Source organism: Rhineura floridana, chromosome 9 (assembly GCF_030035675.1).
Source record: "Rhineura floridana isolate rRhiFlo1 chromosome 9, rRhiFlo1.hap2, whole genome shotgun sequence".
Classification (NCBI taxonomy): Eukaryota; Metazoa; Chordata; class Lepidosauria; order Squamata; family Rhineuridae; genus Rhineura; species Rhineura floridana.
The window spans coordinates 115,535,715-115,557,827 of record NC_084488.1 but is presented as its reverse complement, the minus strand read 5'-3'; the positions used below and the strand labels follow the sequence as shown (position 1 = coordinate 115,557,827).

Genomic DNA, 22,113 nt, shown 5'->3' with positions numbered 1-22,113 from the left:
CCCCAGAAGGATGCCCAGATGGAAATGCATCCCTCAGGCTGAAACAGCTTCCCCATCAGATCTACTCGACATCTAGTAATATGTGCTGGAGATTTAAAGCAACTTTGCTGATATTTGGCCTGTATTTTGGTTATGTCCAAAAATAAAACTTTTCTGGGCAGATGTATTAAAGGAGACAGAAAATACTACTGGGCATATTCTACCAGCCAATCCTTTAATAGTATTCTTAGAATATATCAGGTATTATGTATTAGCAGAGAAATGATCACCTGTCTCTTGACAGTGGCTCAGCTGACAATAAGCGAGCGCTGGAAAAAGATGAATCCTTCATATTGGATAACTGGATTATAAAATTAAGGGAGAGTACTCTAATGGTGAAATTAACCAACATCGTTAGAGTGAAAGAGGGATGGGAAGTGGATAATTACTTTACTGAGCAGGGGGTTGGACTTGATGGCCTTATGGGCTCCTTCCAACTCTACGATTCTATGACTGAGAGATGGATCGCTTTTATTATGCGCTGGTATAACAAAATGCAGGAGAATGTGGATATAGATATTGTTGGGAACACTGTCATAATCATTTATATTTCTTCCTCTTCTGCTTTCATATTTTTAAATATACTTCCACCATTTTTCTTCGTAGTCTTTTATTTTCTAATTTGTTAATGTATCATTCTAAATGATGTACATCCAATTTTTATTGGTTGTATTTGTGTTGTATCTGTGTAATTAAATTTAAGAATGAAAGAAAGAGAGAAAGATTTCCCATCTCTATTTTAAACGTACATAAAAAAAAATGAATGCCTTTGCTAACACATATTTCACACATGCATGCTCATCATGGAGCCGTAACTGATGACAGCTCCCTCTCTGAGTGCACAAAAGGCACATGTGGGTTAGCTTCTGTGTAATGCATGGATAGGGAAACAGTTGCCCTCCAGATGTTGCCGAACTCCACTTCCCATCACCTCTGATCACTGGACATGCTGGCTGGGACTGATGGGAGTTGGGACCCAACAACATCTGGAGGACCACAGGTTCCTCATCCCTCATGGAATGGGTGAAGTAGGCCATACTTTAAAGAAGTTGGAGCAAAGAGCATTTGAAAGTTGGTGGTGGCCCAAGATATCAGAAGAGCAACACTCTGATCTCTAACCCAGTCAAGCCACATTGTGAGAAGTAAGTCAGTACGTTGCTCAAACACCCCTTTAGCCGCCAATTCCAAGGCACCTTCCTAGGGAGCCCCCCCCCTTCACATTTTGAGAACTTTATTACACAGTTCTATAGATCTTCTTCAATCTTCAGTTCAAGCCCAGCTACAAAGTGTTCCTTTGATGGGTTGCTCCCCTCCCTTAGTGTCAACAGATGCACATTCTAGTGTCATCTCTGACAGCTGCATCCCAGACCTCCAGATGAATCATGGGTAATTTGGCTGATGATTGTGGGTGCCAGCGCAGGAGTTCAGAAGCTCCCCTTGATCTCCCTCAGGCTGATTTTCTTTTGCTCTCACTTCTGTCTGTTCTTCTGTCTTCCTCCCAAGCCTTTCTTGGGAACAGCTATTATTTTATTTATTATTATTATTTTATTACACTTTTAAACCGCCCTATAGCAACAGGCTCTCAGGGCGGTGTACAATATTTTCATTTCATTATTTCATTTCATTTCATCTTTAAACCGCCCACAGCTAGTAGCTCTCTGGGCGGTGTACAAAACAGAGTTAAAATACCATGTCACAATAAAATCCGATTCAAATAACAGGGAAATTTAAAACATTAAGATGAACAATTAACATTAAACATTAAAACATTATAATGCCTGGGAGTATAGCCAGGTCTTAACCTGGCGCCTTAAAGAAAATACCGTAGGCACCAGGCGTATTTCCTCTGATAAGCTGTTCCACAATTCGGGGGCCACCACAGAAAAGGCCCTAGATCTAGTAGTAATCCTCCGGGCATCTTGATGTGTTGGTACCCGGAGGAAGGCCTTAGATACTGAACGAAGTGGACGGGTAGGTTCATAGCAGGAGAGGCATTCCACAAGGTACTGCGGTCCCACACCGTGTAAGGCTTTATAGGTCAAAACCAGCACCTTGAATCTGGCTCGGAAACAAATAGGGAGCCAGTGCAAACAGGCCAGGACAGGTGTTATATGCGCGGACCGATTGGTCCTTGTCAACAGCCTGGCTGCCGCATTTTGAAATAGCTGTAGTTTCCGAACTGTCTTCAAGGGCAGCCCTACGTAGAGCGCATTACAGTAATCCAGTCTAGAGGTTACCAGAGTGTGAACAACTGAAGCGAAATCGTCGCTGTCCAGATAGAGGCGTAGTTGGGCGACTAAGCGAAGATGGTAAAACACATTCCGTGCCACCGAGGCCACTTGAGCCTCCAGTGACAAGGAAGGGTCAAAAAGGACACCCAAACTACGAACCTGTTCCTTCAAGGGGAGTGTAGCCCCATCTAGAACAGGTTGAACATCCACCATCTGGGCAGAGAAAGAGTTCACTTACAGTGTCTCGGTCTTGTCTGGATTGAGTTTCAGTTTATTAGCTCTCATCCAGTCCATTATCACGGTCAGGCAACGGTTTAGCACATCGACAGCCTCACCTGAAGAAGGTGAAAAGGAGAAGTAGAGCTGCATGTCATCAGCGTACTGATGGCAGCACACTCCAAGACTCCTGATGACCGCACCCAGAGGCTGCATGTAGATGTTAAAAAGCATGGGGGACAGAACCGATCCCTGAGGGACTCCACAATGGAGAGTCCAGGGTATCGAGCAATGTTCCCCAAGCACTACCTTCTGGCGACGATCCGCTAAGTAGGAGCAGAGCCACTGCCAAGCAGTGCCCCCAACTCCCAACTCCGCGAGCCTCCCCAGAAGGATACCATGGTCAATGGTATCAAACGCCGCTGAGAGATCAAGGAGAATCAACAGGGTCACACTCCCCCTGTCCCTCTCCTGACAGAGGTTATCATACAGGGCGACCAAGGCTGTTTCAGTGCCAAAACCAGACCTAAAACCAGATTGAAATGGATCCAGATAATCGGTTTCATCCAAGAGCGCCTGGAGCTGGGTGGCAACGACCCGCTCCAAAACCTTGCCCAAAAAAGGGACATTCACCACCGGTCTATAGTTGTTCAAAACATCTGGGTCAAAAGAAGGTTTCTTTAAAAGAGGTCTCACTACTGCCTCCTTGAGACTGCCAGGGACTACTCCCTCTCTCAAGGAAGCATTTATCACCTCTTTGGCCCAGCCGGTGGTTACAGCCCTGCCAGCCTTCACCAGCCAAGATGGGCAAGGGTCCAGAGCAGACGTAGTCGCCCGCACCATTCTAAGTACCTTGTCCACTTCCTCGAGCTGCACCAACTGAAACTCATCCAATAATAAAGGACAAGGCCGCGCTCTGGACACTTCAATGGATTCAACTGTCATAACATCAGAGTCCAAGTCCCGACGGATGCATTCAATCTTATCTTGGAAGTGCTCCGCAAATTTGTTGCAGTGGGCTTCCGATGTTTCCTTAGTATCAGGAGGGCCAGAATGTAAAAGCCCTCGTACCACCTTAAATAGCTCCGCTGGGCGGCAAAGAGATGATCTAATAGTGGCAGAAAAATAAGACTTTTTCGCCGCCCTGACCGCTTTTACGTACAACTTAGTGGAAGCACTTACCAAAGAATGACTACATTCGTCAGGAGTTCGCCTCCACCTGCACTCTAGCCTCCTTCTCTCTTGCTTCATCACTCTCAGCTCCGGGGTATACCACAGTGCTGTATGAGCTCTGCACCGAAGGGGGCGCGCGGGAGCGATCATGTCAATGGCCCGAGTCATCTCCGTATTCCACAGATCAACCAGGGCCTCAACAGGCGTGCCAGTACTATCAGCCAGAAAAACCCCCAGAGCCCTCTGGAAAACTACAGGATCCATAAGCCTCCGGGAGCGGACCAACTTAATAGGTCCCCCACCTCTGCGGAGGGAAAGGGCTGTTGTGAGTCTAAAACTCAACAAGCGGTGATCTGTCCATGACAATGGAGTAGATGAAAAATACCCCACCCTCAGATCACCATCTCCGTGACCAGTGACGAAGATCAAATCAAGAGTATGTCCTGATACATGCGTCGGGCCAGTAACAATATGATAAAACCACATTTAGAACCAGCGAATGTGGATAAAACATGTACATATAAAAACACATTAAAAACAAATTAAGACAAAAATAGAACATCACACTAATTAACTATAACATTAAAATTAAAAAACAAAACTAAAACTAAAACTAAAACGCCTGGGCAAAGAGGTAGGTCTTTACCTGGCGCCGAAAAGATATCAAAGAAGGCGCCAGGTGTATCTCGTCAGGGAGGGCATTCCATAATTCGGGAGCCACCACCGAGAAGGCCCTAGATACCTAGCCGCATGGTGTTGGGTATGTGTGTGTGTTTGCCGAGTGGACTGTATTATGCACATATTTGCTATAAACCTGTTGTGCTAGTGTCTGCTTTGGATATCTACAGCTAATGATGGGGAAGGCATTCAGTTTGGTTCACCTTTTAATGTGGAACTATCTAATTCTAAGGATAGGTGAACCGAAACACCTGGGTCAGGAGCACTCCCAGGCTGCAAACCTGGTTCTTAACTGAAACAGCAGGATATACGTGCAAAGTAAGTAATAAATAAATCAGACCACACCTCAGTCTAATGTGGATCCACCGTGGCAATGGCACACTTTTCCTTCTTATAATCGTAGTGAACTCTCAGTGTGTCTGATGCTTTGCAGAGCACAAGAAGCTACATCCCCGCCGTAGCTTACAATCTAAAGTTTAATGTAGTGAGGAGAAATAATGAAAGGAACGGCAGGCAAATGGAGTCAGGAAGAGACAAGGCAAAATGTGTTGATTTCAGTAACTCACAGGCCCCATCTGCACTAGACATCTAAAAGCAATATCATCCCACTGTAAAGAGTCATGGCTTCCCCCTAAGAATCCCAAGGACTGTAGTTCTTTAAGGGTGCTGAGAGTTGTCAGTAGACACATATTCACCTCACAGTGATACAGTTCCCCAGAGTAGTTTAACAATAAATCCATCTTCCCAGGAAATTCTGGGAATTGTAGCTCTGTGAGGGGGAATAGAGCTCTCTTCAACACTCTCATCACCCTTCACAAAAATTCTCAGTTCCAAGGATTCTTTGAGGGAAGCCATGACTGTCTGAAGCGGGATGATACTGCTTTAAATGACTATAGTACAGATGGGGTCACAGGCTTCTGCACAGTATGGAATGGAAACTAAGAAGTTGATCCTTTATTTATGGGATCATATTTATGTTCTGTTTGTAGCATTGTTATTTCCCCAACAGAAGGACTGTCATGTTTGAAAAGTATCAAGAATTTTGTTTGATAATCATAATCCATATTTGTTGGCTTCTGTCTTCAATATCTTCTTGTAGGGAGCAAAATTTATTTCCCAGATTGCTTGAGATTTAACATTGTTTCTGTTGCATGTAAGGTTGCCACCTTGTCATTGCTGAACACATTGTTGTTATTTAATAATTATTAACAACAATCAAGAAAACTCTAATCCAAAATAAATATTAACTTCACATTGTAATATTACGCAAATAAATATAAATTAATATAAGATAGCTACATTTTTTTACTGCTGCAGACAAGAGAGGAAAAGGCTTTTCCTACTGCTGAAAGCTATATACTTAGATTTTCAGATAAGCAGGAAAAAACAATCTCCTGGTCTTGTAATGGGGTCTAGCTACTGCCTGGAGGTCAACAAATCCCTTGTCAATCACAACCCTGACTTCACTTATTGGCTACAAACCTGAAAGGATGGGGTTAGAGCAGCTAACTACGAGCTCATTTAACAGAAATTGTGTGGGGTGTGTGGCTGATGTTTTGGTGTATATCTCATGAACTAGACCACCTAGAAACTTAATATATTTTTTAATGAAAGCTGAGTGTCTGGAGATTAAGGTGACTGACCGAATGACCTGGCAACGACCCCCAAAATTTGGAGTCTCTGGGCAAAAATCAGAGATCTGACAACCCTATCCTGGTTCCTTCAATGACATCTTTTTGGTGCCAGGTAAATACTTATATTTTTCCTCAGGCATTCAACAGACTGAGATGATATTTTATCAGTGTGCTGCCATGTGGCTCTGTGGGGGGTGGTGGTTATTATTTTGTTTTTATCATATGGTATATTTACTTCTGTTTTTAACAATGTTGTAAGTTGCTTGGAGACCTTTGGGTAACAAGCAACTAATAAATTCAAGTAATCATCATCATCATCAAGGCTCCTGATCGTATCTAGGGGACAGTCAACACTAACCTTCCCCGACATTTTGCCCTCTGTGATAAGAGGGGGACCATACCCTATAATTTGAGCACAGTTGGCATTCTACATGAACTGTGTATGTCCTAGAACATGAAGAGCTGAATTGGGGGTGTGGGGAGATGCGATGTCCGTGCACATTGAAACTTACCAGCCAGAACATTGGGTGCATACCACTAGTTTTTGCTGTGCTTGTGTTGGTGAAGGTTTTGGCACTGATTGGATGAGCTGATGTGATGACACAGAATGTTCATAAACATTCCAACTGCTCAGGGAACAACAATATAAGAATGTTTGCAGTATAAGAATGGCAGTGTAAGAATGTTTGTAAGAGCATGTACGCACACACAGATAGCATTTTCTTGTGAAAAGAGAGAGAAATAGCTTTGTGGAGCTAGGAAGATGCTACAGGAAGTAGGAAATTTGAAAGCAAGGTAGCTGGGGGAGGGATGCAGAATAGGCAATGTGACTTGGTGATAGGGAAAGGGGAGAAATTTGATTCAGCTCACATTCTGAGCCGAATCTATCAAATCCATACTTTCCAAATCACTATGAGAAGCAAAGCACAGCCATCCTATGAAATCCACATTTTTTGTGATGTAGTTTGCCTACCAAATTATGGTTAGAAAATTACATATATATTAGAGGAAAATGTACAGAAAAATGAATAAAGTAGTGAAATTAATTCAGAAATGCATATTATGCTTGCAAAAATGTGTTCATTAGTCAAAACTGCAGACAAAAATTGTGTTTGTTAGGAGAAATTTACACTAAAACGCTGAAGAATTTTCACAAAGATTTTTTTTAAAAAAATGCAGATTGCTTCAGAAATATGGAGAACCGAATTTAAAGTTTTAAAAATGAGAATATGAGAAAACCAAAACTGACAGATCTTCCATCCCTACTTGGCAACTTGGACAACTTTAACTGGGGTGTGGAGGATTCAGAAGGAGGGATGTTTGTGTCTGCTGCTGGTGGGGAGGGAGAGAGAAGATTGAATTTCAGATATTGATGATTTAAACTCACTAGCCACTTTTTTATATCAGGCTTTTAGGTTTTCTTTTTTAAAAAATATACAGTTTAATGACCCAGGTGACAGATAGTCTGCCATTAAAATTATTAGTTCAGTGAACAGCAGTAAGGGAGGTCTTGACACTGGCAAGAAAACTGCCAACTGTATTGCATGTAGCATTTTGTTTCATTTATAATACTTACATGCTTATTGCCAGTTTTGTTAATTCAAGAAACATGGAGAAATAGCAAAGGACTCCATGTTGCCTTACACTGTATATAAAATGCTGAAGATAGCATTGTAGGCAAAGCAAGCCAGTTCATAAACAAAATTGGGGGATAAATAAATAGAATTATTTCCCACTAATTCCCTGCAGGATCAGGGCCGGTATGCAAGCCACAGCTTGTTGAGGTGTTCCTTTTTGGCATGCCTCCTTAAATGTTTGCATTGGAGGTCCACAGCTAATTTTAATGAAAAACACGCGGCCTGATGTTTTTGTTGGAGAGAACTTTGACCGTTGGCCACAATGGACTAAAACAGATTCCCCAACACAAACATCCAATTCAGCATAGATTTTTTTTCTCCATTACTTTATAATGAGCAGACAGTTTATTAAAGTTGGGAGACAATTTTATGCATGTTGTTATTACAGGAAGGAGTGGGCAATGAGGAATTGAAGATCCTTCTCATAGATGTTGGGGTGCACTGCATTTTTTTTTAAAAAAGTTCCCCACAATAATTGCCAGAAATGGTTGTCAACTTTTCAAGCAGCCAATGTTCCTGTGTTTTTAACAGCAGCATATAGAGATAGGATTTTCTGACAATCTCATGGCCATTTTTCCACACAGACTTTTTTCAAATCCCCTTCTTACTCCTTAATCTCATTGGAAGCAAGTAATTTTTTTACCAGTTCCACTAAAAATGCAGATAGATGCTGGAGGTGTAACACTGAAAAGGTCTCGCTGAGGTATATAATGTGGGCATGTCCAGTGATATATTCTTTTTGGTCTGATGTTACTGTCCATATCAATTTTGCAGTGTATTGGTAAAATCCTTGCTATTTGTCGATCTTCGTGTACTTTTAAACTACATTTCAATAGTGTGGGGATTAACGTCAGGACAATAAGAGTAGATTTTGCAAGCCCTTATGATTGCTAAGAGACTTAGGCCACATTCGCATCATCCATCTATTTCACTATTATCCTACTTTAAACAATCATGGCTTCCCCCCAAACATCCAGGGAAGGATAGTTTGTGAAGCGTTCTGAGAGCTGTGAAGTGAAGACTGCTCTCCTTCCAGAGCTACAGTTCCCTGGGTGATTTAACATTCAGTCTCTCTTCCCAGAGAATTCTGGGAATTGTGGCTCTGAGAGGGGAACAGGTGCCTCCTAACAACTGTCAGTATCCTTCACAAACTACACTTCCCAGGATTCTTTGGGGAAAGCCATGTCTGTTTAAATTGAAATGACAGTAAAATAAATGCATGGTGTGAATGTGACCTTACACTTTGTGCTTGGAATTAGAAACTCTCACCACCCATTGCACAATGATCTGAGGACCTTATTACCCTTGTTACATTTGAATATATGTTTTATACATACCGACCTCATGTGGATACCTATTTGCATATCTGGAGTGCTTACGTTGATGTATATGCTAATTTTAGACTGAAGTACTGATAGCTATGGTATTCTCAATGTGAGATGACAGGGTGTATTGTTAAATATGTATTTTTTCCATATTATTTTCCATATAATTAGTCATTGTTATAGTCATGAGAGCCCATGTGGTGTAGTGGTTAAGGTGTTGGACTAGGACCTGGGAGACCAGGGTTCGAATCCCCACATAGCCATGAAGCTCACTGGGTGACTTTGGGCCAGTCACTGCCTCTCAGCCTCAGAGGGAGGCAATGGTAAACCCCCTCTGAGTACCGCTTACCATGAAAACCCTATCCGCAGGGTCGTCATAAGTCGGGATCGACTCGAAGGCAGTCCAACAACAACAAAGTCATTGTTTTTTAAATGCTAATGCATGAGCGGAATGGATGTAAACAGGTGCTGAATGCAAGAGGCAGTCCAATGTGATCAGATGATCAGATGTCAAATTCCATATTTAAATCCATTTTAAATGGATTCTTCCTCCATCCCTACGTGCAGATGTAAGCAGGTGATACAATATATTTATCTCCACCCCATGCTATGACAGTGGATTTTTAATTATTAATTATTATCTATTGTTGTTGTTGTTAGTAATCATAGTAATAGCAGCAGTAGCATAACATTGAATGGAAATGGACTGCCTTCAAATCGATCCCAACTTATGGCGACCCTACGAATAGGGTTTCCATGGTAAGCCGTATTCAGAGGGGGTTTACCATTGCCTTCCTCTGAGGCTGAGAGGCAGTGACTGGCCCAAGAACACCCAGGGAGCTTCATAGCTATGTGGGGATTTGAACCCTGGTCTCCCAGGTCGTAGTCCAACACTCTAACCACTATGCCACACTGGCTGTCAGCAGAACATAAAACTGGTGTTAAAAACACAAGAACAAGGCAGGCCATTTTTCTGGTCAGTTAGCCACCCAGCTACCAGGTAGCTTTTTGAGATAAACAAATCCTCTAGATCAGTTTTTCGCAACATTCCCCCCCCCCCCACACACAGACCACTTGAAAATGGTTGAAGGTCCTGGTGGACTACTACGTGCTACATGCAGCATGATGTTTAATTGTATTTTTACAAGACACACTGAAGACCGCTTGAATGAAGCTCGTAGACCACTGCTAATCCATGGACCACAGTTTAGGAACCCATGCGCTAGAAAACAAGAGTTATACATGCAGAAGAAAGCTTTACCTCAGGCACTTTGTAAACATTCCAATAGCAGCACAGGAGTTGCATATGTGTGAGTCCACTTTAGAAAGGGTTAATGAAAAGAGGGGGTAAGCTCTGGGGCTCAATGGTGCAAACTTTGGTGAATGGGACTGCTAAACTGGTCCCAGGCTATGGTCTGAAGGCACATAAGGTGAGCTCCTTCCTGAAGCTAAGCAGGGTCAGGTCTGGTCAGCACCTGGATGGGAGACCGCCTGGGAACCATATATAAGCCATCTTCGGTTTCAATCATGAAAAGAAAGGCGGGGTATAGATGTAATAAATAAAATAAATAATAATTAAATAAACTGGTAAGTGGAACAGTCCGATGGGACCATGTGTTACTGGTCTTGAAAACATTGCACTGGCTGCCAGTGAACTACTGGGCTAAATTCAAGGTGTTACTACCTATAAGGCTTTAGGGACCCACGTAGCTAAAAGAGTAGGTGGATGGATTGCCTTCAAGTTGATCCCAACTTATGGCTACCCTATGAATAGGGTTTTCATGGTAAGCAGTATTCAGAGGGGGTTGACCATTGCCTCCCTCTGAGGCTAGTCCTCCCCAACTGGCTAGGGCCTGCTCAGCTTGCCACAGCTGCACAAGCCAGCCCCTTCCTTGTCCACCACTGCCAGCTGGGGGACAACTGGGCTCCTTAGGACTATGCAGCTTGCCCACGGCTGCACAGGTGGCAGGGCACGTAACCCCTGAGCTACCCACTGTGGGGGTGATCTTTAGCTGGCCCTTGACACCCAGGAGAGACGAGCAGAGATTTGAACTCACAGACTCTGGACTCCCAGCCAGGCTCTCCTCCCCACTGTGCTACCCCAATATCAACCATCTTGGAGCCTATCATCAGCAGGTGAGGCCTTGGCTTTTTATGTTTAGTTTATTATCACATTATCACATTAAAACTGTGCAATCCCCTATTCCCTCCCCACTCCTCCCCGACCCCCTACCTCCCTTTGCCCTCATGCCCCCCTCTTTTCTGCTCTTCAGCTCTTTGCCACGTGATGTTCATATGCTCGGATAAGGGTTAAAATAAATGAGTATCCGTGTTCTGCAGGAGTCCCCGATTAACAGCTGTTGGGCTGGAGAAGGGCCCATCCCTTCATTGCATGGTGCCTCCCACTTCTTCCAGTTATGGGTTTTACTTGGCGAAGGGCTGCCCAGTTGATGCTGAGTCGTGACAGGGCTTTTTCAGTGGCAGTTCCCCATTTGTGGAAGACCTTCCCTGGTGAGGTGTGTGTCTGCCTCCCTCATTATTGACTTTCAGGAGAAATCTAAAAACATTTACCCAGGCATTTGATGGCTGAAAGACACTGTTCCTGACAAACCTGAGGTCATGGGCTTTTATAATGTGTTCAACAGTTTTTAGAATGCTGGTTCAAAGAGTTGTTATATCATTGGTGTGTTTGCCACCATGGGCTTCTTTGGGAGAAAGTGTGGGATATGAATTGAAATATTAATAATGCTGCATGCATTTCAGGGACGTCCTCCTTCGGGATCTGTAGGCAGACAGCACGAGTACCATGATTCTTAAAAATATAAGTTACATACATAAAGTGATATATTATTATTTATTATTTATTACATTTTTAGACCGCCCTATAGCAATAAGCTCCCAGGGCGGTGTACAGCATAGTAAAACAGGTTAAAATACAAGTGGATGTGAGTACAATACACAGTAAAGCATAATTAAAATTTTTCAAATTTAAAGTCAGATTTTAAAATTTTTTAAAATGCCTGGGCAAAGAGGTAGGTCTTTACCTGGCGCCGGAAGGATAACAGAGAAGGCGCCAGGCGTATCTCATCAGGGAGGGCATTCCATAGTTCGGGGGCCACCACTGAGAAGGCCCTAGCTCTAGTTATCGTTCTCCATGTCTCCTTATGCGTTGGGACACGGAGAAGGGCCTTTGACGTTGAGCGCAGCGACCGGGTAGGTACATAGCGGGAGAGGCGTTCCGCCAGGTATTGCAGTCCGATGCCGTTAAGGGCTTTATAGGTAAGAACCAACACTTTGAATCTGGCCTGGAAACATATTGGTAGCCAGTGCAGCTGGGCCAGGACAGGGGTTATATGATCAGATTTTTTAGTCCCAGTAAGAACTCTGGCCTCAGCATTCTGCACCAGCTGAAGTTTCCGAACCGTCTTCAGAGGTAACCCTACGTAGAGTGCATTACAGCAGTCCAATCTAGAGGTTACCAAAGCATGGATAACTGTGGCGAGGTTCTCCCTATCCAGATAGGGTCGTAGTTGGGCTACCAGCTGAAGCTGGTAGAACGCATTCCGTGCCACCGAGGCTACTTGAGCCTCCAGTGACAGGAGCGGATCTAATAAGACCCCCAAACTACGGACTTGCTCCTTTAGGGGGAGTGTAACCCCATCTAGGGCAGGTCGGACATCATCCATCTGGGCAGAGAGCCCCCCCACCAACAGCATCTCAGTCTTGTCAGGATTGAGTCTCAGTTTATTAGCTCTCATCCAGTCCATTATCGCGGCCAGGCAGCGGTTTAGTACATCAACAGCCTCACCTGAAGAAGATGAAAAGGAGAAGTAGAGCTGTGTATCATCAGCATATTGCTAGAAACGCACTCCAAATCTCCTAATGACCTCGCCCAGCGGCTTCATATAGATATTAAAGAGCATGGGGGACAGAACTGAACCCTGTGGGACCCCATATTGGAGTATCCAGGGACTCGAGTAATGCTCCCCAAGCACCAGCTTCTGGAGATGATTCTCGAGGTAGGAGCACAGCCACTGCCAAGCAGTGCCTCCAACTTCTAAGTCCGCAAGATGTCCCAGAAGGATACCATGGTCGATGGTATCAAAAGCCGCTGAGAGATCAAGGAGAACCAACAGAGTTACACTCCCTCTGTCTTTCTCCCGACAGAGGTCATCATACAGGGTGACCAAGGCTGTTTCTGTACCAAACCCCGGCCGAAAGCCCGATTGACATGGATCCAGATAATCAGTTTCATCCAAGAGAGCCTGGAGCTGGCGAGCGACCACACGCTCTAAGACCTTGCCCAGGAACGGAACATTTGCTACCGGTCTATAGTTGTCAAGATTTTCAGGGTCCAAGGAGGGTTTCTTTAGGAGCGGTCTCACCACCGCCTGTTTCAGGCAGGGTGGTACCACTCCCTCTCGTAAAGAGGCATTGATCACCTCCTTGGCCCATCCGGCTGTTCCGTTCCTGCTAGCTTTTATTAGCCATGAGGGGCAAGGATCCAGAACAGAAGTGGTCGCCCGCACCTGTCCAAGCACCTTGTCCACATCCTCGAGCTGTACCAACTGAAATTCATCCAATAAAACAGGACAGGACTGTGCTCCGGACACCTCATTAGGTTCAACTGCTACAATATTGGAGTCAAGGTTCCGGCGGATGTTCGTGATCATATCTTGGAAGTGTCTCGCAAACTCATTACAGCAGGCTGTTGATGGTATTATTGCATTCTGAGGACCAGAGTGTAAAAGTCCCCGAACAACCTTATAAAGTTCCGCTGGGCGGTTAGAAGATGACTGAATGGAGGCAGCAAAGTACTGCTTCTTCGCTGCCCTCACCGCCTTCACATAGAGCTTGGTAGAGACCTCCACAAGTGCAAGACCATAGCCATCGGGAGTTCGTCTCCATTTGCACTCAAACCGTCTCCTTTCTTGCTTCATCACTCTTAGCTCCAGGGTAAACCACGGAGCCAATTGAGCTCTGCAGAGGAGAGGGCGCACCGGGGCGATCGTGTCAACTGCCTGGGTCATTTCCGTATTCCACAGATTGACCAGGGTTTTGACAGAAGCGTCAGTTTTATCAGCCGGAAAACTCCCCAGAGCCTTCTGAAAACCTTCAGGATTCATTAGTCTCCAGGGACGGACCATCTTAATTGGTCCTCCACCCTTGCAGAGGGGAGAAAACATTGTGAGCCTACACCTCAATAGGCGATGATCTGTCCATGACAGAGGAATAGATGTAAAATCCCTCACTCCCAGATCACCATCCCCTGCTCCAGTAGCAAAAATTAAGTCTAGAGTGTGCCCCGAAATATGCGTAGGGCCAGTAACAAATTGAGACAGCCCCATGGCTGTCATGGAGGCCATGAAGTCCTGAGCCGCCCCAGTCAAAGCGGTCTCAGCATGAATGTTGAGATCCCCCAATACCAAAAATTTGGGGGATCGCAACACCAAACCCGCGACCACCTCCATCAGCTCAGTTAGGGAGGCTGTTGGGCAGCAGGGTGGACGGTACACCAACAGTATTCCCAGTCTGTCTCGCTGACCCAACGTAATATGAAGACACTCCAGACCATTAGCTACCTGGATAGGGTGCCTAACAAGAGGGATGGAACTTCTATAGACCACAGCGATTCCCCCTCCCCGACCCTCAGATCTACCCAGATGCTGAACCGAGTACTCGGGTGGGCACAGCTGGGAGAGATTAATGCCTCCCAGATCGCTCACCCAGGTCTCGGTAATAAACGCCAGATCAGCCGCCTCATCCACAATTAAATCATGGATGAGGGAAGCTTTATTATTTACCGATCTGGCATTAAGAAGCAGCAACTGGAGATCCGAGAGTTGGCTGATAGAACTAGCAGCAATCCTGTGGATATGGGGAGGACCGGAACACGGTACAGCCACCAATTGTCTGGGCTGAGTTCCCCTCAACTGGCATGTCCTCCTCACAGCGCCATACCTCCCATTACCCGTCACTACGCTAACAGGGCCCCCCTCTGGTCCCCCCTCCCAATACCCTATCCTCCCGCCCAGGCACATAATAAAATAAAATAAAAATAAAATAAAATAAAAATACACACACACTCACAACATACAATCATACAAACATCCAGTTCAGGTCTACACGACAGCCACAGTCCCATACTCTATGCGCACCAACGCAGCTCTCGAACCATATGGTGAAAAAAGGAATATAATTTTTAAATAAAATAAAAAACTTTATTAAGGGCAGACATGGTTTCTTATTAGGGTATGATTTGTCAATTTCTGTTTTCTCATTTTCTCATTTTTCTAATAAATTCAGGTCTCCACGTTTCTGCAGCAATTTGCATTTTTTTAAAATCATCATGAAAATTGTTCAGCATTTTAATGTGAATTTCTCCTAATAAATGCATTTTTGTATGCAGTTTTGACTAATGTACACATTTTTGCAAGCAATCTATCCGACTATAATGCATTTTTTACGTTGTTTTCACCAATATATTCATTTTGTGCACACTTTTCCTGGAATATATGCATTGCTTGGTTTGAGAACTGCATTGCAAAATTCAGATACATGCAAATTTTAAAGGATGGCTGTGTTTTGGTTCTGATATTGTTTCGGAAGGTGTAACTTTGATTATCTGGCTTTAAACGCCAACTGAATTTAATTTCTCCCCCAACCCACAAAACTGTGTGAGTAGGAGACCTAAATATCTGGAGAGGTCTCATAGTTGAGTGATGGAAGCAAGCCTTGCATGTCGGCCGCAGGTTCAATCCCTGGTGTCTCCAGTTTGAAGGATGAGGCTGCTGCTGATGGGGAAAGTCCTCTTCCTGAAACTCTGAAGAGATGCTGCTCATCAAGGTACACAATTCTGGGCAAGATGAACAAATAATCTGATCTAGTAAAAGGCAGCTTCCTAATGTCCTGGAGTGATGTGGGTACAACCACGCTCAATGCCGGTAAGCTACCTGAGAGCAGGTCAATGATTAAACATGACTGAATGAGAAGATTAGCTTTGTTTTCCATAGCAAAAAACTTCATTTCACTAGCAGACAAAGTTTGAGGCAAATATGGTTTTGGATTATTATGGAAGAAAACTGGAGGTGCCACATTTCTCTTATGCCAGATAGGCTCTGTGCAGAATACCGTTGTAATAGCCACAATAGCAGCCATTTGTGTGTTAATAGAGTAATATTATTTTCCTACCTCCTCATCCAAATTGGCTTCCCCAATGTTTGTCTGGGACCTGGACCACCCAAGTGGCCCAGAACAGTAAATGTTGCAGGCAAAGGTTAACTCCAGCTAAATAAAGAAGCAAAAAAAAATAAAATGCAGGAGTGCTGGAAAGACTTGTGGAATTACAAAAAAGGAGAAGGGAAAAAGCTATTATTTAAATCTGTAATATTTTTTTTAAGTAGCCCCCAAGACAAGAATTGGAACATGCAAAGTGGTGGCACATTTTAAAAAAATGAAGCACTACACACAAGGAGCCTATGGCCATACTACCCTGAACACGCCCAATCTCATCTGATCTTGGAAGCTAAGCAGGGTCAGGCCTGGTTAGTACTTGGATGGGAGACTGCCTGGGAATCCCAGGTGCCGTAGGTTTAGAGGAAGGCAATGGTAAACCACCCCTGAATACCTCTTACCATGAAAACCCTATGAATACATACAAAAGATTCCTAGGGTCACATAAGTCGTGGTCAACTTGAAGGCATATAACAAAAAAAACACAAGGAAGGACAGAAGGCTAGGAGTATGCAGGCTCACTTGTGAATAACCGGAAGAATAACTCCAGCCCCAGCCCGGGTGAAATGACTCTTAATTCTATCTGCAGATTCAGACAGGTCAGCAGCATATCACTTGCTGACCCAGGAGCTTCCCCCAAAGGGATGCGGCTGACTAGTTACTTCTGGTTAATCTCACTGCTTTATCACACTGATGCAGCAACAGGCATTTAGCTTGCTACCAGCTGCTGGAGCAAAAAACTTTCCAGGATGGGAAATAGTTCCTAGTTCTTCACCAACTGGCACTCCTGGTCAGAGGAGGGAACTATAGGCAGTTCAAGCTGGAATGTTATCACGAAAACTCGAAAGCCTACAGGATCTGGTGACATCAGAAAACTCATCCCATGCCGCTTCCTGTTATTGCCCTCTATCAACTGATTTTCCTCAGTATAAGCAATTCAAGCCCCATCTGCACTATACATTTAAAGCAGTATCGTACCACTTGAAACAGTCATGGCTTCCTACCCCCCAAAAAAATCCTAGGAACAATAGTTTGTTCAGGGTGCTGAGAGAAGACCCACTATTCCCCTCACAGAGCTATAGTTCCCAGAGCTTCCTGGTAAGAGAGATTGACTGTTCAACCTCTCTGAGAACTATAGCTCTATGAGAGGAATAGGGGGTCTCCTAATGATTCTCAGCACCCTTAACAAACTATAGTTCCCAGGATTCTTTGGGGAAAGCTATGACTGTTTAAAGTGAAATGATACTTCTTTAAATGTATAGTGCAGATTGGGCCTTATTGACAAATATGCTAGTAGAACTCTTATTCTCCGGTTCACAAATATCTGTTTACTAGCGGCTGCTGCCCCTGGTCACTTCGCTCGTCAATCCTGCCTATTGTCACCAAACTCCTCCTCCCACCCCTCACCAACAACAAATCCTCCATGGTAACCCTTTAGACCTTACCCTTTCGCCTCCTACAATTGCTAAGCCCCCTCTCTTCCCCTTGTAGAGCTCACTAGCCCCCTCACTTTCACTCCTTAAATCTCTCCCTTCCCCCCATGGGTCACCAAAGCTCCCTCTCCCCCCATAGGTCATCAAAGCTCCCCTCTTCCCCCTCCATGGGTTGCCAAACCTCTCCCTCTCCCCCATGGGTCGCCAAAGCATTGAATACCACCCCATGTTGCGCAATGACATTTTGCCTGATCCATTGGGCTGTTAAAGCAAATACAGAAACCTTGTATGTAGTATATTCATCCATATCCATCAGCAAGTAACACATTTTATCCCTGCTATTCAAAAAGGAAACTCTCTGAAGATTCCGTTCGGGAAATCTACCCCTATAAGCATTATACAGGAAGCAATACAGTAGATAATTAACTTTATCTTCCTCCCCACTCTCCTCTCCCTGGTTACAAATATGTAACAACAATTTACAGATATCTCCCATCTAATAATTTCACGTAACCACCAATGAAGCACACTCCATACAGAGAGAAGGCAGCATCCTTCCCCTCTTGGATATTGGATGGGAGTGTGGCCTAACCTTTACTGAATCAGTAATTTGCAGTGGCACTACTGGGAGACTTCCCCTCTGTCTTCCCCTGTCTTTGTGTAGCTTTCCGAAGTTAGGAAGGACAAGTGGGAAGGCACCAGGAATGTCATAGCTATGCCATGATATGGCAATGAATAAACCTCTGTATGCTTATTCTAGCGACCAGGAATCCTAGGAACCATGGGAAATGTAGTTCTTATGGTCCCCAGATTCTCTGTAAATCACAAGTGGGGAACCTCCAGCCCATGGCCTAATTAGGACCACCAGACCTCCCCATTTGGCCTGTGAGGCCATTTCATCCAAGCCCACCTGCCCTAGACCTTACATCATATATGATAACAGGTGTGGGGCAGGGCTTGCCCGGTCATTGGATCTTCAAAGCCCCATTCAAAGCCCAGGTCAAAATAGTGCTTTGAGAGGAGCTTCTGAAGACCCCTGTGGGCACAAAAGGTCACCTTTGGCAAAAGGTCATTATAATGTCAGGAGACTGACAGGTGGGTGACTCTGCCTACCTGTTAAACATGGTCTGCAAGGGGCAGGGGAAATATCAATCTGGCCTATTGGGTTAGAAAGGTTCTTCACTCCCCTTGCTGTATATTATAGACAGCAGGTACAGTGGTGTCCAGAGATTTGGGAATGATGAGAACAGATTAAATGAGGGACATGCCCAGGAATGCGTCATGCACACCTCTCAGCTGAGGTTAGACATGCACTAACTGTTAGATCTGAGGAGGGAACACTAGTCCACAAAAACCTGTACTGCAAGTGCTATAAGACTTCTTGTTTGCTGCACAGTTGGAACTTGTTGGTATTAATCATGTACACACAAGCAGGTCAGTCTGTTTCTGGTTCATGTCAATTTCACTCATGTTTATTTATAAGTCCCTTCCATCCTGTTTCCACAGTAATTTTAAAAGAAATGTGTACGAGCATTCATGTTTAAATAATACATCCTTAATATGCATTCTATTACTGAATACATATTTAAATATGGTTTTATCTCCATTTTTGCATTTCTAATATACATCTTTTATCCTAAAAGGCACCATTTAAAATGCATTTTTTTGACCTGAGAATTATATTGCAAAATTCAAAGAAGGATGAAATCCAGAGGATAATTATTATGTTCCATTCAACACAGTTTACATTGTAATTAACATAAAGTGGATTTCTCAAGCATTTTGATGTGTTATGCAAAGTTATTTATTTACCGTTATTTGTATATATTACAATGTAATGATAAAAGATGAAAAGTGTAAAGCTCACTGGTGATTTCACGGCAAAGAGTCTGATTGCTAAGAGTAGAATGGCACTGTAAATATAACACCTCTAGGGAACAGACGCTCATTAGCAAGCCACTATTACAGATCACTAGAGGCTGAGTCAGAATCTATAGAAAGACCAGACCAAAAAAGGGGGATAGGCCCTGGCAACCTAATGAGAGCATAAGAAACAATGGCTATCAAGTGCAACCTCTCCTTGATTGTTGGAGATGCCCCAAGGGGAGGCTATGGCCATGACAACACCCGCTGGCAAAGGCACCCACTACTGGTGCAGACAGACTGGGTGAGAATGACTGCCCCAGGGGGGAATTATTTTTAAACAACAAAGTCTATCGTCATGAAGAGCATCCAGTAGGGAGATCAGCCTTTACAAGTTCTGAGAACTCTTCCCGGGGTGCAGACTCAGATTTATAAATGGTTGTGGATCCGGTGATGTTGGTGCTCCAATTTCTCATGCCTATTGAAGAATGAATGAAGTCATAGTACGTGGCCTCATTTTTACCAAGGATGGTATTCACAAATGCCATTGGAATGAGCGACATAATTTCTGCTCAGGCATTCCTCTGTTTATTACCTTGCTAAGGGTCAGCAAGAAGCCAAATGAGTTAGAGATGTTGTCAAATCAAGCATGTCCCTATAAGGTAGAATCAAAACTCGGGGGGGGGGATAAATTTCCAGAAAATTATCCTAAAGTGGACTTGATCACAATTGTTCTGCAAACCAATGTTCAGCCCATTTAGCTGATCATACCCAACTCTTTTAACATATCCTTCAACATACCCAGTAGAGATGAGATGCATTCCTCCCTACCTCTTTGATATTTAAGTTTTGATATTTAAGTTTTGAGAACCTGGAGAGGTATCAGAACCTTGAAGAATATCAAGATGGTGAGGAACCTGGAGACTAGGGACAGAAAGATCAGCCAGTTTCAGTTCTCTCAGTTTCTTTTCTTTCCAAATTTAAATTCAGTTCTCCACATTTCTACAAGTTGCATTTTTTAAAAAAATCCTGATGAAAAACACTCATGAATGTTCATCAACATTTTAGTGTAAATTTCTCCTAATAAACACATTATTGTCTGCAGTTTTGACTGAGTACATTTTTGCAAGCAATTTCCCCTAATGTAATGCATTTTTGTATGTTATTTTCACTAATACCTTCATTTTTGTGCACACTTTCCCCTAATATATGCATTCTTGTAAATATTGGTTGGAGAACTGCATTGCAAAAATTTGGATAAGTGCAAAATTCAAAGGATGGCTGTGTTTCAGTTCTCATGTTGTTTCAGAAGGTGCAGATTTGGTAGATTGGGCTTTAAACAAGAAATGAATTTCCCTCCCACCCCTAGCTACCACACAGATGGAGGAACAAATTTGTTTTCCATTGCTCCTGAAGGAAGGACCCAAACCAACAGGTTCATATTACAAGTAATGGGATTTTGACAACATTAGGAAAGATTTTTTAACTGAATGACCTGTTTTGACAGTGGAACCAAATACCTCTGAAGGTGGTGGACTATTGTCCATTAGAGATTTATAAGCAGAGGCTGCATGGCCACCTATCAGGGATATTGTAGCAGCGGATTCCCTGCACCAGGATGGGATGGATTAGATGACCTCTAAGGTACCATACAACTCTAAGATTCTAATGCTAACATCTGACACTAATAAAATTGTATTAGGCATCCCCAAGATGTAAAAATAGAAACAGTTTTTCAAATTGAGCTCCAGCGACAGTATTATACCCAGTGCAATGTTATGATTTTTAATGTCATCCATTTCCCTCACTATCCTTGATGGGGTGAGATTCCCCATTTTACTAATTCAGGAATAGGAAGAGTGAAAACTTGGTGGTGTGTGTTAAGGAAACAGCAGCCAAGAGGGAACAATATTTTTGTACAGGATGAAAAGGGAGAGGTGTATTTCCTCTTAGAAAGAAGTATTTATATTCTGTTGGAATTAGGAAATTCAACTTCAAAATTGAAACTGCTGAATTTTTATTATCTATTTATTATTATATTATGTCCCACCTTTCCTGCAAGGAGATCAAGGCAGCATACATGGTTCTCCACCTCCCATTTTATCCTCACAACAACCCTGTGAGGTAGGTTAGGCTGAGAGATGGTGACTTTTTTTTGCTGATTTCTCTGTTTCTTGACAGCTGTGAAATCCTAAAGTAGATGAGGTTTCACCTTGTGAGGTTTGTCCTTGAACTCCCACCCAGAATTCTGACAGAGGAACAGTTTCTTCCAGGGCAAAACTCTGAACTATATTATAAATAGACAGCGATTGGTTTGTACTAGTGGCTATCACACAACACCCATGGGCAAAGAACTGTCTGTCACTTATGCATTGCAGGTATGATTACAGAATGGAAACTATATTATTAATGACATTTTTTGCATTGCAACATTACATTCTTGTTTGTATGAAACTGGTGCTGTCATAGGAATGTAGAAAGCATAGGAACGTATGGTTAGAAATGGCCTAACTCAGGCTGCAATTGTAAGCATTACTACGCAGAAGAAAATCATATTGATTTCAATGGGTCTTACTCCCAAGTAGGGGTGGGGAGAAATTCGATCTCTCCAATCCAATATCTCTCCAATCCAAACTTTCTGAAATAATATG

General features: G+C 43.5%; 1 non-coding gene across 1 annotated transcript; it reads left to right on the top strand.

Annotated features, from left to right (window-relative positions):
• The first annotated feature begins 16,407 nt into the window (after positions 1-16,407).
• Positions 16,408-16,526, top strand: LOC133364691 (5S ribosomal RNA). The gene has a single exon (XR_009757999.1). It is a non-coding gene; the product is annotated as a 5S ribosomal RNA (ribosomal RNA).
• Positions 16,527-22,113: the final 5,587 nt, after the last annotated feature.